Source organism: Mus musculus, chromosome 1 (genome assembly GCF_000001635.26).
Source record: "Mus musculus strain C57BL/6J chromosome 1, GRCm38.p6 C57BL/6J".
In the NCBI taxonomy this organism is placed as follows: Eukaryota; Metazoa; Chordata; class Mammalia; order Rodentia; family Muridae; genus Mus; species Mus musculus.
This window is the reverse complement of record NC_000067.6, coordinates 180,871,590-180,886,863: the sequence shown is the minus strand read 5'-3', so window position 1 is coordinate 180,886,863 and position 15,274 is coordinate 180,871,590. Positions and strand designations below refer to the sequence as shown.

The following is a 15,274-nucleotide window of genomic DNA, read 5'->3' as shown; positions in this document are numbered from 1 at the left end:
GTGGTGTGGTGATTGTATATGTGTGTGGTGTGTATGTATGTGTATGTGTTTGTATGAGTGTAGTGTGTGTAGTGTGGTGAGTGTGTTTGTATGAGTGTAGTGTATGTGTGGTATGGCATGTGTGTGGTGCAGTGCATGCATGTATGTGTGTATTTGTACATGTGTGTGTGGTTTGTGGGGTGTATGGTAAGTGAGTGTGTGTTGTGGTTGTTGTGTGGTGTGGTAAGTGTGTGTATGTGTGTGTGTAGTGTGGTGTGTGTGTGTGGTGTGGTGTGTGTGTGTTTGTGTGTGTGTGATGAGTGTGTGGTGTAGTGCATTTGTGTATGTGTGTGTGTTTCTGTAAGTTCAAAGCCAGCCAGCCTGGCCTACATAGTGAGTTTCAGGACAACCAGACCTATATATAGAGAGAGACCCTGTCTTAAACAAAACAAAATATAATTCTGATTTGACAAGTTCCAGTATCATCTCCTTGGGAGTGTGAAGGATGGAGCCCGGGACACAGTGCATACTAGGGAAGGACGCCGCCATGAGCCATGCCTCAGCTCAGTTCCTTCCTGAAAACTCTTTCCTCATGGTGGCATCTCTCCTCATCCTTCTCTGTGACAGCTGGGCGGTGTTCTCTCCCTCAGGGCAGCAGAGACAGGCATGCCAATCTCTGGTATAGAGAAGCAGCCCTGTGTGGTCCTCCAGTCAAGTGGGAACAAATAGTGCCAAGGAAGTCATCTCACACAGCCCTCCTGGGAGGGAAGATGATACAAAAGAATGAAGAGAAGAGACAGGAAGGGGAGAGGGTCCCTGAGCAGTAAGAAGTGAGAAACTGGAACCATGTGTCCAGGTTAAGTCAGTCTTTGTCAGAAGTCAACAGGCAACACCTCCCTTTCTCAGTGTTATGGATGGAGCCACAGGCCACACAGATGCTAAAGCAAGTGCTGAGATACAATGTTAAAGCTGAAAAAGAGGAAACAAACCAAGCAGGCTGGTGTATGTAAGCACAGACAGTAAGAAGAGCCCCACCTATACAGACATGGGGATCCTGGCCAGAGCAATGCTGTCTAACAATACCAGGCCAGGTGGGTAGGCAGGTTGTCTATGTGATAACCCGTACTAAGCTCTGGTTTCACCTGGCAATAAGTACTAGGCCATCCCCTTCCTCCCTTGGTGATCGCTTTCCCTGTCCTCACATGAGCTCTTAGCTCTCCTCCTCCTCTCCTCCTCTCCCCTCCCCTTTCCTCCCCTCCCCTCCCCTCCCCTCCCCTTCCCTCCTCTCCCCTTTCTCTCTCCTCTCCCTCCCCTCTCTTCTCCTCCCCTATCCTCTCCCTCTCCCTCTTCTCTCCCTCTCTCCTCTCCTCTCCTCCTCTCCTCTCCTCTTCTCTGTGTAGCCAGGCTGGACTTAAACTCATAGATCTTCCTGCTTCTACCTCCTGAGTGCTGAGATCAAAGGTGAGTACCACCATGCCCAGCTGTTTTTAAGTCTATGTCTCATTTTGACACACTCTGTTTGTTTCTTTGGATGTTTGTTTGTTTGTTTGTTTGTTTTAAACAGGCTTTCTCTGAGTAGTCATGGTTATCCTGGAACAGGCTCTGTAGACCATGCTGGCCTCAAAAATCTCCCTGTCTCTGCCTCTCAAGTGTTGGGACTAAAGGCATGCACCACCACTGCCCAACAGTCTTGTTCTTTCTTTAAGCACATTTGATTCTAAATTTTTTGTCTCTTTGCCTGTCTATCTATTGAGGTGTGGGGGGGGTCTTACTTTATAGCTCTAGTTGACCTGAAACTCCCTCTGTAGATCAGGCTGACCTCCAATTCACAGAGATCTGCCTGCCGCTGTCTCCCAAGTGCTGGGATTAAAGGCAGGCATCACTACTGCACAACCTGATTCTAAATGTTTAAGTAACTGTCTCTATCTATGGGGTAGAGTGCAAAGTTTTGATGTATATAATATATACATCGTTGTGATGGCTACTGCTTCGTGGGAAGAATATTCAAAGCCCCTTTTCTAAAAATAGGCATGTAGGGGCTCACGCTTGTACCCTCAGCACCTGGGAACCTAAGGTTGGAGAACTGACATGAGTTTGTGGTTAGTGTGGGCTACACAGGAAGACCTTGTCTTACGAAAAATAGAATCCTCTCCTCAAGCTGTTTTGTAACACACAAATAGAACTCGTTGGATTCGGGGCCTCCAGGTCACCGAGTGTGCACTCTACCACTGAGCCCTGCCTCCGGCCCCAGCAACTCAGCATGGCATCTATAACCACTCATGATGCAATAACACACCAGAACTTAGTCCTCCCACAGAGCTGCGCCCTCACACCCCTTAGCTAACCTGGTCCCAGGATCCGTTCCTCTACCTCGCCTGGCTCTGGAGCCTCTGCTGCCCCTGCACACAGATAACCTTTTTAATTTCCATATATGAGTCACAGAGCATCGGGAAGTAGAAATTGTTTTCGTTCCTCACTCTTCTCTTCCCCTCCCTTCCATTTTTAACAGAGAGGGCTGTCCCCAGGACCCTGGCCTCCAGTCTTATACTTCCAGGTGCCACTCCAGCCTGCCTAGCAGAGGAGAACAGCACAGGCTTATTTATTAGCTGTGGATCTGGACTATGTGTGTACAGGAGGAAGGCCTGGGGGAGGCTATCCAAGCTACAGGATTAGTGATAAGGCCCATTGCCCTCTATTCTAATTGCCCCAGCTGGTGATAACTCGGGGCTGGGAAATTTACATTCCTGACAACCAGAGGTTTGCTGGACAAACAGAGACATAGTGATGAACACAGGGTCTGAGGGAAATCACTAGGATAAGCCGTCCTGGACAGAGTCTCTCTCCAGCAATGCCAGTTCATTACTGGTAGCTCAGCTGCCGCTAGCATGGGAAGGGATACAAGCCTTCACATCACTCTGGGGAGAAGGCTGGCTGGAAGTCTTACCCACTTCCTGCGCTCGCTCGTTAGGGAAGGTGACATCCCAGGCATCAAGGGCTTCGGCTTCCTCTGAGCCACCCTGCCAGCATTTGGTCTCCTCCTGGAGCACAGGGAGGCCCTGGTGGGAGCCTTTTGGGGACGTGTGACATAAAATCAAACAGCATAGAAAAGCAATTACCTCCCACTTCACCTTCTCCACTCATCAAAGATAACTTCTGATGGTTTGCTTCAAAACCATAATTAGATTTTTTTTAAAACAATGATTTCCTAACGGTTCTCTGCTGTGAAAAAAACAACATTAACTACCTTCCCTCAGTCTGCACCCGTCTTTCCTCTGGTTTATTTACTTGCTGATTGACGGTTGATTGATTGATGACTGATTCCAGGGCTTGAACCCAGCCAGGCCTTTACACATGCTAGGCAAGGAATCTATCACCGAGCTACTGATTAAATAGTACTATTTAAAGACAACCCCAACCTTCCTTATTCTAGTACATTCCTTCATCCTCGATGCCTCCCTGAAAACTCCCCCAAGGTAACTAACCACTGCTATCATTTTTATATTATTCTTTCAGATATTTTGCCATAAATTAATTATAATATTATCATTTTAGGGTTTTTTCCTATTTATGTATTTATTTATTTAGGTTTTTCGAGACAGGGTCTCTCTGTATAGCCCTGGCTGTCCTGGAACTCACTTTGTAGACCAGGCTGGCCTCGAACTCAGAAATCCGCCAGCCTCTGCCTCCCGAGTGCTGGGATTAAAGGTGTGCGCCACCATGCCCACCTTTTTTTTTTTCCTTTTTAAACAGGGAACAGGGTAGAAGTCATTATGTAGCCCAAGTTGGCCACAAACTCCCAGTAATCGTCTTACCATAGCCTTTTGGAATGCTGGTAATTAATTACAGGCATAAACGTGTGTGAGTGTGTGCATATGAGAGAGAGAGAGAGGAGAGAGAGAGAGAGAGAGAGAGAGAGAGAGAGAGAGAGAGAGAGAGAGAGAGAGAGAGAGAGAGGAGAAAGCCCTGTGCCTGTGCAGAGGCATTTCTGGAGAATCGGCCCTGAAACTGATAGGATGTTCAGATTTTATGGCTTTGCCAGATTCTTGTAGATTACCCTCATTAAAGACCCACTTAAATGCCAGTTGAGAAAAAGAGTTTCCCAAAAGTCTCTTAATTGAGCACCTACACCTAGGTCCATCTAGTGTGTAGGTGGAACGGAGAGGAACCAGATAGCTTGCCCTTGTCTTGCACTCCTCTGCTATCAGTGCGACTGGACTTTCCAATGTTTATTGGCAGGCACTCAGACTCCCCCAACACACACCCTTTTTCTCTCCATCTTGACAGGGTCTCACTATGTGGCTCAGGCTGTCCTTAAACCTGCAGCCCTGCCCAGCATGTCTCAAGCCTATAATCCCAGAATTCAGAAGGCTGAGGTAAGAGGATCCCATGAGTTTTGTTTTGTTTTTTGTTTTTTGTTTTTCGAGACAGGGTTTCTCTGTGTAGCCCTGGCTGTCCTGGAATTCAATTTGTAGACCAAACTGCCTCGAACTCAGAAATCCGCCTGCCTCTGCCTCCCAAGTGCTGGGATTTAAAGGTGTGTGCCACCACTGCCCGGTGGTCCCATGAGTTTAAGGCTAGACAGCCTGGGCTACAGAGTGAGTTTTTGGATCAGACTCTGATGGTAAAGAATAAATAAAGCAACCTGCTGTCCTTCTGTCTCAGTGTGGACAGACATGCGCCACACACCCAGCTCTGTCTATTCCAAGTATGTTTTTAAAAAACATTTAAAAAGATTTATTTTCTTAATTATGTATATGTTTGTGGGGGCTAGGGAAGGTGTATCCACATAAGTGAAGGTACCTTCAGAGGTCATCAGATCCCCTGCAGCTATGGGTACTGGGACCCGAACCCAGGGCCTCTGGAGGAGTGCACATGTACTCCTAGCTGCTGAGCTGTCCCTCTAGCCCTCAAGCTTATCTCTTCCTGTTGCCTTGTGGCTTCTGGACACAGAGCACTTCCTTATTACAAATGTGTCGACTAGATTCTCCACATCTTTTCTTTTTTTTAGATTTATTTATTTATTTTATGTATATGAGTACACTGTAGCTATCTTCAGACACACTTGAAGAGGACATCGGATCCCATTACAGATGGTTGTGAGCTACCATGTGGTTCCTGGGAATTGAACTCAGGACCTCTGGAAGAGCAGTCAGTGCTCTTAACCACTGAGCCACCCACCCCACATCTTTTCTTTTAATAATTATTTCTTTTCTGGTTTATGGTACCTTTGTACTTCGTCAAAGGTGAATTCATTAACCCTCTACTTTTTGCAAATTATTGAAGAATGCTTTCTTAATCCAATCTGGTGGTATATATCTATGTCTCAGCTCTCAGGAAGGCTGAGAGAGGACTAAGCATTTTGGATAAGAAGGTTTGTAGGCCAGCCTGGGTTGCATGGTGACACTCTATCTCAAAACAAGACAAATGCCACAAACAATAAGGACATTTTCTTTTCTTTCTTTTTTAATTTTGTTTTGGTTTGTCTTCAAGGTTTCTCTGTGTAGCCCTGGAACTTGCTGTGTAGAACGGGGTGACCTCAAACTGACAGAGATCCGCCTGCCTCTGCCTCTGGAGTGCTGGGGTTAAAGTTGTATGCCACTACTACCCTGCCTAAAACGCTTTCTTTTAAAAAAACCAAAACAACGTGATGTTTGAATTATTTATGTTTTATGTGCAAATATGTCTGTATTAGATGTGTATGTATGTTTTATAAGTACCGTGTATGTGACTGGTGCAGGTGCCAGATCCCCTGGAACTGGAATTATAGATGACTAACTGCTGAGTTAGCACCCCCAAATGTCTTCTTTATGCCAATACCTACAAACCTCCATATCTGAAATTCCAGATTTGTTTTTTGTTTCTTGGTTGATTGGTTGGTTGGTCTTTTGAGACTGTCTATGTGGCTAATGCTGCCTTAAAACTCATTAGATAGCCCTGACTGGGCTCAGTCTTGAGATCCAAGCCAGGTATGGTACTGCATTCCTAAAAACCCAGCCCAGGCAGGAACAGGCAAATCAGGGGTTCAGGGCCATCCTCACTTAGTAAATGTGAGGTCAGCCGGGGCAGTGTGAAACTGTGTCAACACTCAGCTATCCTCGACCTGGTCCCAGATAAAAACAAAAACAAAAAATGAAAAATCACCTTAAGACCTCCTACCTGAGTTTCAGGGTCCAGCCTCAACACAGGATCATAGTTATCAACTGGAAGCGGGGATATATGAAAGGCCCATAATAAACAGACATAGACAACTTTTCAGGTACAAACTGACAGGCAGTTTTAAAGCCTTAAAGTTGTGTTTTCTCTCTCTCTCTCTCTCTCTCTCTCTCTCTCTCTCTCTCTCATGCACTCACTCTGTGTGTTCTTCTTTTTCCACTCACACACTCCACACACTCTCTCTCCTCACACTCTCTCTCTCACATACACATAACTCACCTTCTCTCATCTTTCACTCACACACACTCTCCACACCATCTGCATCTCACTCTCTCTCTCTCTCCACTCGATGACCCACTCTCTCACCTTTTTCTTGCCCTAGTCTTTTATTGATACTCCAAATGCAGATAGGAAAAAAAGACATTGTATAATAGTTGCCAAATCAAAACAATACCCACATCACACAAAGAATCAAGAATTACAATTGTTCTTCCAAAGTTTCAAGCTTCCCCTATTCCCAGGCCTCTGGCCAAAATAATATTTATTGCAAACTTATCATTATTTAAACTTTACCTTTTGACTTATTATACTCCAGAGCTCAGAGCTCCGAAGTCGGCTACTTGCATTTTCCCGTGAAGCTCTGATAATAAATGACATGGGCAAAGCTGCCAGGCAGTGGCCAGAAAGACTCAGGTTCACCCTTAACTTGGCAGTTCTGCTAGCTTTCTGCTTCTGCACATTGCACACAGTGACCCTCCTAAGAGTCCCGGTGTTTTGGCTTAGTTTTACTAGTATAAGATTTTATGCATTCTGTACTTTCTTATCCATATATATCCAAAAGAGACCAGGAACTACTCTTAAGTGTTGTGCAAACCTCATTTCATAAATTCAATAGCTTTTTCCTCTCTAAATTAAAAGTACCCCATGTTTATGTTCCCTTATTCCATTTCTTCTTTATCCCAGGATTATGTCTCTTGTACTAATGCTTTTGGGGGGGGAGGGCATTGAGACAGGGTTTCTCTGTGTAGCCCTGGCTGTCCTGGAACTCACTTTGTAGATCAGGCTGGCCTCAAACTCAGAGATCTGCCTGCCTCTGCCTCCCAAGTTCTGGGATTAAAGGTGTGTACCACCACTGCCCGGCCATGCTTTTTCATAATTCCAATAAATTCCTTCACTTTCTGGTAATGGATCCTGTATGACTCTAGCAGTAAGTGGCTCTGTTTCATTTTTAATAATTTCCTCAAACTTTCTTTGCAAGTCAAACATTAATCCAAAACTGCCATTGTTTCCAAGATGAGAATGTACAACCGTGCACCTGGGCCATCAGGACTGTGCTGTGCTGTGTCCCTGTGTCTCAATTTTGAGTTGTTTAAGAATCATTACATCAAGGAACATCTAGTTTCACAGAATTCACCAGAGCAGAAGGAGAAGGGAGTAGGAAAGTCAGGTATAACAGAATAATTATGAACATCAAGGCCATCTGAAAAGCACATGAAATCTATACAGTCATTGTCAAGGGCTAAGTTTAAGAGAAATGGGAGCACCAAAGGCTACTGAGATGTCTCCATCCCAGCCTACTGCAGGCAGTCCCTTATTTCAGATGGTGGGTCCCCTAGAGGGATGTGTGTCCTCCTTGTCAGGGTCCCAGACACCATCTTTTTTTCACAAGGAGCTGCGCGGACTTCTGAGATTTCTCCATCCCAGCCTGCTGTGGGCACCCCCTGTCATGCTATGCTGTCCCCAGCACCTGAAGCTCCAACTGCAAGAATACCAGGAAAGTCAGACCAGGGGGAGAAAGGACAGTGCTTCAGAAGGGAGGCCAGCTGGATGGAGATGCCACTGGAATGCTCACTTGCTCCCTGCTCTGTGGTGGCTGAGGACTGGATGAAAGTGGTAAGGGCAGGGACCCTAAGTGACCTTGCTATGCCTTCCCTCCTCATTTGCTCAAGATGGTGGAATTGGGAGAAGAACCATCCGGGAGGCCAGCCTCAGCCCAACACGAGACCCCCCAGGCAGCCCTCCAGATGTTTGTCGACAGCTTCCTTCTTGCCTCTCTGAGGTTGGAACCTGGGACAGTGCAAAGCTGCCTTTGAGGAGAGGCTTTTCTAGGAAGGAAGAAATCCAGCCCGGAACCCCAACTGGGTCACCTTCCTTAGAATGACCAAAACCAGGGTGGGTAAGAGGGCCTGTTGTTCCTATCCCAGTCCACGGCGCTTCCTCGATAGCCTATGTCTCTCTAGACTTCTTGCTCTCTCCTCCAGTGCATTCCGACAGCCCACACAACAGAGAACTTTGAGAAGAAAAACTGAGGGCAGAACGCACAAACTCATCTTGCCCCAGGTCGCTCAGCCTTGACTGGTAAATCTACCCTACTTGGATGTGAACCCAGACGCCCTGCCTCGACACCCTCCTGAAGCCTTAATCTCACAGTCAACAATCACACAATTCCAGTAAAAGGGTGGCTTTGGGTGGCGAAGCTTATCCACCGTTCATTCAGTCAACATCAGCTCAGCACTGTGGGTCATCAGACACCCCGCTCAGAGCTGGGGAAATAAAGACTCCATAATAAGGAGGCTCGGAGCTGGGGAAACAAAAGACCATGGATCTACCCCTGAAGAGTTCAGTTGAGCAAACACTATTTGTCAACAGACCACGACCATAGCTATGACAGCTGGGCTGATCCACCTGATACTAATTTGGAGAAATGTGGATTCACATTGGCTTCCCCTGACTTTCCTTTCCTTAAGGCTGGAAGCGTCTGTGTTGACTGGACCAGACTCATAGGCCTAATACCTTGACCTGGCTTGTCTCTTAGCTGGAGGACTTGTGCCACCATCTGGGTTGCAAAGCAAGTGTCACCCTGGCAGTCCTACAGTACAGTAGTCAGACTGCTGTATGCGCCAGGGGATGTGACCAGACTCACAGGAGCATGGAGGATTCTGTACTCAGAACACTTAAGTGGGCTGAGCCTAAAAGAAGTGAGTGATAGGCTAGAGCTCTTACTGTCTGGTTTCCAGCACCCAACAGCGGCACACACCTGGCTGTTAACTCCAGTTCCAGGGATTCTGACGCCCTCTTCTGGCCTCCAATGGCACTGCATACATACGGTGTAAGTATATCTCAGGCAAACCACTATACAAGTAAATAAATCATAAAAAGGAAAAAGAGGTGCTTGAGAGATGGCTCAGCAGTTAAGAACACTGACTGCTCTTCCAGAGGTCCTGAGTTCAATTCCCAGGAACCACATGGTGGCTCAAAATCATCTGTAATGGGATCCGATGCCCTCTTCTGGTGTGTCTGAAGACAATCGACAGTGTATTCATATACATAAAATAAATTAATCTTTTTACCAAAAAAAAAAGAGAAAAAGAAATAATTGAGACTTGTAGTGAGAGTTTTAGTTTCTTTGAAAAACAGAAATATTATGGAACTATGTTTCCATTTTAACCCCAGGTGTGGGCTGTGGGGCTGCTGCGCAGCAGGTGACTGTGATTTGCCTTGTGCTCTAGCAGGGGGATGATTTTGCCAGCTGCAAATTGTGTCTGTGACTGTGTGACCTTTGGAATTCTGGGGACTTTTCAGAGAAGATATAAATGCTAGACCCCCATAGGTGGGTGGTCTGTTGGTCGTTGTTGGCCATTTGGGTGGGCTGGTTGCTGTTTAATAGTAGTCATGGTCGAAGAAGAAACAAAATGAAAGAAAGTAGATCAGGGATCTCTCTCTCTCTCCTACCTAGTGTTGGGGGGCTGAAAGGAGAGAATAAAGGTAGAGAGTGTAGAAGACAGAAGGACCCACAAAATAGCCAAAAGTCCGGTTATAAGACCCAAGGCAGAGTTGCAAGCTTCTTCCCACAATAGGGATCATCCCACTGGCCCTTATTTCTGAGGGTTCCAGTAGTTGTACACTATAGAGCATTCAGCCATACTGCCCAGCTGGCACCCAGACCACTTTATAAGTCAGGTGACCACAGGTCACTTATGCTGTCTACCCTTCTCATACAAAGAAGAATTAATGGTCTTTGTTGGTGTTGGTATCACTCCAAACATACTTATTTGTTGCGATGGAGATGAATCCTTGTGTCTCACCATGCCACCCTGGCTAGCCCAGAAATTACTAGGTAGCCCTGGCTGTCTTTGAACTCATAGAGAACCACTCACCCACACGTCCCAAGTGTGAGCGTTATGGTCCTGCACTAGCACCCCACGCTCTGCACCAGGTTTTTGTTTTGGGTTGGTTTTGGAGTCTAGGCTTTTCTGTGTAGCCTTGGCCATCCTGGAATTCACTCTATAAACCAGGTGGCCTCAAACTCAGAGATCCACCTGCCTCTGCCTCCTGAGTGCTGGGATTAAAGACGTGCACCACCGCCTGGCTCTGAGTCGCTGTTTTTTCAGTTTAATTTTCTCGTAAAAAGTTTCAGGGCGCCGGGCGGTGGTGGCGCACACTTTTAATCACAGCACTCAGGAGGCAGAGGAAGGCGGATTTCGGAGTTCAAGGCCAGCCTGGTCTCCAGAGTGAGTTCCAGGACAGCCAGAGCTACATAGAGAAACCCTGTCTCAAAAAAAAAAAAAAAGTGGAAAAAAAAAGTTTTAGGGTAGCAGATGGCTCAGTGGGTAAAGGAGCTTGCTGCTAAGTCTGACACCCCCAGTTTGATCTCCAAGACCAACATGTTTCGATTCAAACAAACCTTTCAGAAACTAGCCTTTGCAGACACTTGGGTCATGGTACACACACACACACACACACTATTTCCTTTTGAGCCTCAGTGAAGGGGCAGTCATAAGGTCCTGCTTAGTAAAGTTGCTAAGCTGCCAGAGAGTAGATGAGTCTAAGTGCTGGTGATGTGTCTGGGGATCCCTACATTATTACAACTTATGGAGGGGAGAGAAGGAAGAAGAAGAAAACATCCCCAACCCTGGGACCGACAATGAGCACTACTGTGCTGAGAGCCCTGATGCTGGGGGTAAAAATCAAGACCTTGCATTGTCTCGGGTTTGCTTTAACAGAACCCCGTTTGAGGCAGGGCCCACCCACATAACGAAACTGAGGTTCAGAGGGCAGAGAACTCACGGGTCAAAGCACCTCTGCCTCTGGTTTGCTATTTGCCTCTTGAGTTGGAAGAATCTGAAAGCAAAGCGAACGGCTTTCTAATTTTCCAGGATGAAGCTGGATTCCACCCATCCCGTCCCTCACTTCAGCTGCTCTTCCGGCTCCTCTCGCAGCACCTTCAAGCAAGTTACTTTAAAACACCACCAATAAATGCGCAAAACCATATATCCCAGAAGTGTGTGTGGGGGGGGCGGGAGGGTGTTTGTGGTTTTATTTACATACAAATAAGATGTACTGTGCACCTGGCACCGAGGTGGGGGGCTCTGATGGCAGCTGCACAACTCTTCCCTTGTGGGTCTTGGAGGAAACACGGTGAGTGATCTCAGCATAGTAAGGTTTGTTGCACATCAGGGTCATGTCAAGCTCCGTGACCTGGTGGACCAGGGACTTCCGGAAGCCACGGGGCAGTATGAGTCTTCTTTCTTGCTTGGATGTGTATGTATACCTGAGCGCTGGTACCCATGGATGCCAGAGATGCTGGAACTCCTGACATGGGTGCTGAGGATGGAGCCTGGGTCAGGTAGAAGAGTGATGCACAGTCTCAGCTGCTGGGCTATTATATTCTCTCTCCACTCTGCTTAGTTGTCTTGTCCTATAACCAGTGTTAGGCACTAGGACCTGGCCCTTGAACCTTCTGGGTTTCTACCAGTTACCCTTAATTTTGACAGGAGTCTGACTGGTACTAGATCAAGTTCTTTGTCCTCTTTGTGACAATCTCCAGCTTCACCAGAGGTCTGAAGGCAGTGACGAGCAGAGCTGCTTCTATAGCAGGACAAGGGCTGTCCCCACCCCAATGATGAATGACAGAGTCCCATACAGAAGCCAAGGCCACACATCTGGAGACCAGCCACACCAAGGCCTTGGAGCAATGGAGACTTGTCCAAGATTTTTCTTTTTTGGTTTTTCGAGACAGGGTTTCTCTGTAAAGCCCTGGCTGTCCTGAAACTCACTTTGTAGAACAAGCTGGCCTCAAATTCAGAAATCTGCCTGCCTCTGCCTCCCAAGTGCTGGGATTAAAGGCGTGTGCCACCACACCCAGCTCCAAGATTTTTCTTGATAGCACAAAAATAAAACACCAGTGGAACCTACTCTATACATCTTCAAATCCTCCCAGCTAAAACAAAACAAAACAAAACAGAAACCAGCAAATAGTCAGAATAGCGTTTGTCAGGGAGGAGGAACAGTGTTGTGTGGAAGGCTGGCCTTGCCTGTAAGTGACTTATTCATGACCTTTAGAAAGAAGACAGGTGGAATCAGAAAAGCAAAGACAGAGAGGTCTGGGTATATGGCCGGCTTCCCGCACCAGCACTGCCCCCAGCAGGTAGGGTTGGGAGCCACAGGCTTCTGGGAACCCCGTGCCCTGCCTGTGGTGGACCCACTGCACTGTCTCAGGCTCCCACCGTTTCTGGGCTTCCCTTGTAACTTGGTACACAGCGCCCTCTAGTGGCCACAAGAAGTCTTTCTATCCTACAATTTTCTTGTTTAGTGTTGTTTTTTTTCCAGACAGGGTCTTTGTGCAGCCCTGCCTGTTGCGATGGTTTGTATATGCTGGGCCAAGGGAGTGGCTCTATTAGGAGGTGTGGCCTTGTTAAGTAGGTGTGTCACTATGGGCGTGGGCTTTAATACCCTTGTCCAAGCTGCTTGGAAGCCTTCTGTTTGCCTTCAGATGAAGATGTAGAACTCTCAGCTCCCCCTGCATCAAGCCTACCCTGGCATGGTGCGTTGCTGTGATAGACCTGACCATGCTCTTGTGTGGAAGATTGTGGATGTTTGGGACTTTGGATTTGGAAAGCAGTGGAATGTTTTAAGTGTGGCTTAGTGGGCCATCCTAGCAGGAATATGGAAGACTTCGTTGCTAAGGATGATTTGAACTGTGGAAGCCTGGCTCTAGAGGTTTCAGAGAATTTTAATATGTGGCCAAGAGACAGTTTTTGTGATATTTTGGTGACTAATGTGGCTGCCTTTCGCCCTTGTCTGAAGATTCTAAGCCTAAGGTAAAAAGATTTATATTAATTGTACTGACAAAGGAAGCCTGAGAAACGCCCAGCATAGACTTTGTTCTCTAGTTGAGTCTCATGAAGAGCATTTTGAGCAAGTGTAGCAAGCTTAGAAAGGAAAAATATAATGGGGCATCAGGAAGTGAAATGAAACTGAATCCTGTATTCACAGATATTAAATTGAATTAAAGGAGTGGTGACCTAGGGGCAAGACCCCACCCATCTAAATTTAGGTCCAGGTTTGGTAGAAAAAAACCCTTTAATCCCAGGAGGCATAGTCAAGCAGTTCTCTGAGTTCAAGGCCGGCCTAGGACAGAGCAGGTTCTAGGTGAAGAAAAGCTTAAGTCTCCAATGGTGGCACATGCCTTTAATCACAGCGTTCAGGAGACAGAGCAATGAAGATCTCTGAGTTCAAAGTCAGTCTACAGAGCAAGTTCCAGGGCAGCCAAGCTTATGCAGTGAAGGAGTTGGAAAACAGAAAGTGATAATGTAATAGATCAAGGGGGCCATGTTCCAGCCCCAGCAAGCAGCAGAACTTGCCAGCTTCAGCCATGTGGCTCTGGCTTTAGAGTCAAGAATAGAAGGGACTATTGGCACAATTGATGCTGGTTAGCTGAAGCTAAGAAATTAGCGGTGATTAAGAAGAGAACAGCAGCTGGGCATGGTGGCCCACGCCTTTAATCCCAGCACTCAGGAGGCACGGGCAGGCAGATTTCTGAGTTCAAGGCCAGCCTGGTCTAGAGTGAGTTCAGGACAGCCATACACAGAGAAACCCTGTCTAGAAAAACCGAAGAAGAAGAAGAAGAAGAAGAAGAAGAAGAAGAAGAAGAAGAAGAAGAAGAAGAAGAAGAAGAAGAAGAAGAAGAAGAAAACAGTATCACTTAGGTGAAATCTGGGAAGTGTTTTCTGAAAGTACAAAGAAGCCATGAGATAGGCAAGGTTGTACCTCGTGCAGCAGCTGGACTTGGTAAATGTGTAAGAGTCACCCAGGTAATAATGGTTTTGAAGGTATGAAGGGGTCATGAAGAGCAGCTGAGGCTTGGTACTGTGAAAGGCCAGGGAAGGCCATTGATGAAGGTGCAGCCTCAGTTGCAGTTGACAACCTAGGACTGAAGGGGTCATGCAAAGGAGTTGAGGCTTGACACCATGAAGAGAGCCTGTGAGAAGCTATTGGTGAAGCCTAGTTGTAGTGGAAGACCCAAGTGTGTCAGAGATGCTAGTACCATGGGATGACCACCTCTTAAGAAAAGCAGCAGCAATGGAGTGGATTAATCTGAGCTTAGAGTACTATAGAGGGCAGAGCTGGAGAAGAGATGCCAGCCCTTTAGAAGAGCCCAGAAGATCATGTGTGGATCCCACACATTGAAACAAGAGGCTGTTAGCGTTTCAGTTGCCTTGGAGACACCAAGATGTTCGAGATGCCAGAGCTGTAGGCTATCTGCTGAGGAAAGCTGCTAACAGGGAGTGGAACCAGCCCGGGGGGAAAGAAGTTTGTTGCAGTCAACAAAGATGAAAAAGAAGTTGGAGATTTGAAGACCACATTGCTTCAGACATGGAGATGCAGAGTTTGAAGTTTGCCCAGCTGGTTTCCGGTCTTGCTTTGGGGATTACAGTTAAGTGATTGGATCAATCTCAGAAGAGTCCTTGAACTTTGGACTTTTAACATTGTTGAGTCTGCTATAGACTATGGGGGCTTTGGAAGTTGAGCTAAATGTATTTTTTATTATGCTATGGGTAGGTATGGCCCTCAAAGACTCTTGTGTTTGAACAAGCCTATGGGGGGAAGGGAGTGGAATGTGATGGTTTGTATATGCTTGGCCCAGGGAGTGGCACTATTGGATGTGGCCTTGTTGGAATAGGTGTGTCACCATGGGCATGGGCTTTGAGACCCTCATCCTAGCTGCCTGGAAGTCAGTCTTAGACTAGCAGCCTTCAGATGAAGATGTAGAACTCTCAGCTCCTCCTGCACCATGCCTCCTAGATGCTGCCCTGTTCCCACCTGGATGATAATGGACTCAACCTCTGAACCTGTAAGCCAG

General features: G+C 46.8%; 1 long non-coding RNA gene and 1 pseudogene across 3 annotated transcripts; one reads left to right on the top strand and one right to left on the bottom strand.

Moving 5' to 3' along the window:
• Positions 1–1,005: 1,005 nt before the first annotated feature.
• Positions 1,006–11,352, top strand: Gm39714. 3 transcript variants are annotated; one of them, XR_865783.1, is made up of 3 exons: positions 1,006–1,070; positions 4,264–4,352; positions 7,802–9,320. It is a non-coding gene; the product is annotated as a predicted gene, 39714 (long non-coding RNA). The 3 variants fall into 3 exon arrangements; XR_865782.1 differs by lacking the exons at positions 1,006–1,070; positions 7,802–9,320 and adding exons at positions 1,401–1,440; positions 11,289–11,352; XR_865781.1 differs by lacking the exon at positions 1,006–1,070 and adding an exon at positions 1,401–1,440.
• Gm18036 (predicted gene, 18036) lies at positions 11,480–11,986 on the bottom strand (annotated as a pseudogene).